The following is a 2,415-nucleotide window of genomic DNA, read 5'->3' on the forward strand; positions in this document are numbered from 1 at the left end:
TCTGCAGGGCCCCAGGCCCTGTGCTCCCAGCCCGCGGTCCCATCCCAGCACCTTTCTCTCAGGGACGATGCACAGTGTGGGGCCTGCCTGCTCCTCTGACCGGCTGTCATCCTGCTCCTGCTGTCCCTGCGGCCCATCCAGGTCCCAGGTGCTCGTGTGCGTCTGTGTGAGACTCTCTGTGATGTGGGACCTGGGAGAGCTGCTCCGTGGAGGGTGTTCAGGAAACCCTCTCAGGACGCCCTGTTCTGTGACATCCTCTGAGCAACAGGACACAGCGCTGAGAGGCAGTCCCTTCCTGAGACCGGGACCCCCTGAGATGCTGCTGGTTTAGGGAAATCTGTCTGTGCGTCCAACTAATGGGCCGGAGCTGGAGAGCGTCCAATGCAGCCCCAGCCCGGCTTCCCTGGGGCCCACGGACCTCTTTTCCTGCTGGGTCAGGATCTGAGGGACCACTGAGATACTCCCAAGAGATAAGGCTGTACAGGGAGCGAAGCCCTGCCCAGGGAGAAACCAACTCGGGTTCCAGGGTGGCATTTGGCTTTCAGTTGTTCTCATCATGTAAACAAATCTTTGGAGAGTTTTAACCCCCCTTTTAACCCCCCTTACCTGGGGGAGCCAGGTGGATCACATAACCATCGCCCACATAGAGGGCCCAGTGCGAGGAGCCGATGCGGGAAATCTCAATCAGGTCTCCAGGCTCGGGCTCTGCACGAATCTGCAAGGAAACAGCCAGGAGAGTGAGACAGATTTCAGGGAGCTGCAGCCCCACCTGGGGATTTGCTTACTGATGCTCACCCCATGGGAAGGGTGTGTGTGTATGCATGTATGTGTGTGTGCACGCGTGCGCTGCTGAGGAAGGCGGGGACGGGGAGGGTGGGACTCATGTTCCTTGTGAGGTACTCAACCTGCTGTAGTTCCAGAGGTTTCCCTGTGAGTAAATGGAAACCTGGAAATATACCTTGTGCTTCCAGAGAGTGAAGATTTATCCAGAAAGCGTATGATATGCATGTGTGTTATGTGTACTGTACATGGATATGTTGTGTGTGTGTTTACATGCACACGCACTAGGATGCAGACATGAATATGCAGGTGTATTGTGTATGTGTCTGGAGGGTGGTAAGACAAAAGCCTGTATGTAACCCCCTTCCCTGAGGCTGGGGCCCAGGCCCATCCCCCACAACGTTGTCCAGATCAGTCTGAGCTTCTCTGCTTTCACACTCTGAACCTCATGTCTCCATCATGTGTTTACCCTGGCTGTGCATGGCCCAACACCCACCACCTCACACTCTGCCCTCCCAGCCCCGGCACACGGACCCTTGAAGGTGCTGAGCTGACAGACAGCAGGTGGCAGCACCCTGAGGGCACCTGAGCATTGGAGAAGGCCCTCCTGTTGTTGCCCAGCTTCCTGCCCTGGACACAGGCTCACAGTCCCCCAGCAGGCTCTGCGGGCACATTTCCCACATAACTGCCACCCTCCCAAGCCCAGGAGAAGGAAGCAGCACCCACGTGCTCAGCTGGGGAAACTGAGGATCAGAGAGGTAGAGGGACTTGCCCAGGGACACTCAGCTGGCAGTGGCTGCACTGGGTCTTCTCTGCCCCGCCACGTTCTTGGTCCCCTTTCATCCCTTCCTGTCTTATGACCTCCTCCCTGCTCCTCAGTGTCCCTGCCCAGGGCACCACAGCTTCCTGATTTGAGAATTTTTCAGTTTATCTTCCTGTTTGTGTCTGACCTCAGCTAACATCCTGCAGCGCTCACCCCAGGCCGCCCAATCTGAGACCAGGGGCCAGCTTCCCTTTGCCCTCATTCCATGCCAACATCCAACAGTGGTCATTTAGCCTGGAAGCTTCTCTGGAATTCACTTCTTTGTTCATCTTTCCCCCTGACGTTATTCAGGACCATCCTGTACTTGATTATGTGACCCTATGTTTTCCCGACCAACCCCCAGACTTCTGTACCACCCATTCCAGGGCCTGTGTGAGCCTCCTGGGTGGGGCCATTTGGTTCTGACAGGGCGTTGGGGGAGGGGGCTTCCTGCTTGGGCTCCTGGGGCCAGAGCTCTGGGGCTGAAAGTGGGAATGGCTCTGTGGTCTGGCCTCCACCTCTGCAGGAGGTGGTGGCAGAACTGAGGGGAGACAATGGGAAACCATGGCCTCAGGGATCACTGTGCTCTGTGTACTGTTCCCAAGTGCAGCCTGGAAGCTTCTATCTCCACCCCCACCTCAGCCTTGATTTCCAGACTCACACATCCAACTGCTACTCAACAGCTCTACCTAGATGTCTAACTGGTCACCTCAACACCCCACCTGAGTATCAAATCCTTAATTTCCTTCCCTAACCTCCCCCTCCCCTCATCTCCTCCATCCAGGCTGCCCATCACCCAATCACAGGGGCTGTGAGCCCTGGAGGCGCTGTGG

The 2,415-nt window shown here is 56.7% G+C and overlaps 2 protein-coding genes across 2 annotated transcripts in view; both read right to left on the reverse strand.

Annotated features, from left to right (window-relative positions):
• LOC102770322 overlaps window positions 1-680 on the reverse strand; it is a 30,117-nt gene extending 29,437 nt beyond the window's left edge. Inside the window, exon 1 of the mRNA XM_015569804.1 lies at window positions 607-680. The gene's annotated coding sequence lies outside the window, so the exon portion shown is untranslated. The remainder of the gene's footprint in view (window positions 1-606) is intronic.
• The window catches only part of LOC102756241, a 58,892-nt gene that overhangs the window by 46,535 nt on the left and 9,942 nt on the right, over window positions 1-2,415 (reverse strand). The gene's annotated exons all lie outside the window — the stretch shown is intronic.

Source organism: Myotis davidii, unplaced genomic scaffold, assembly GCF_000327345.1.
Source record: "Myotis davidii unplaced genomic scaffold, ASM32734v1 scaffold826, whole genome shotgun sequence".
NCBI lineage: Eukaryota > Metazoa > Chordata > Mammalia > Chiroptera > Vespertilionidae > Myotis > Myotis davidii.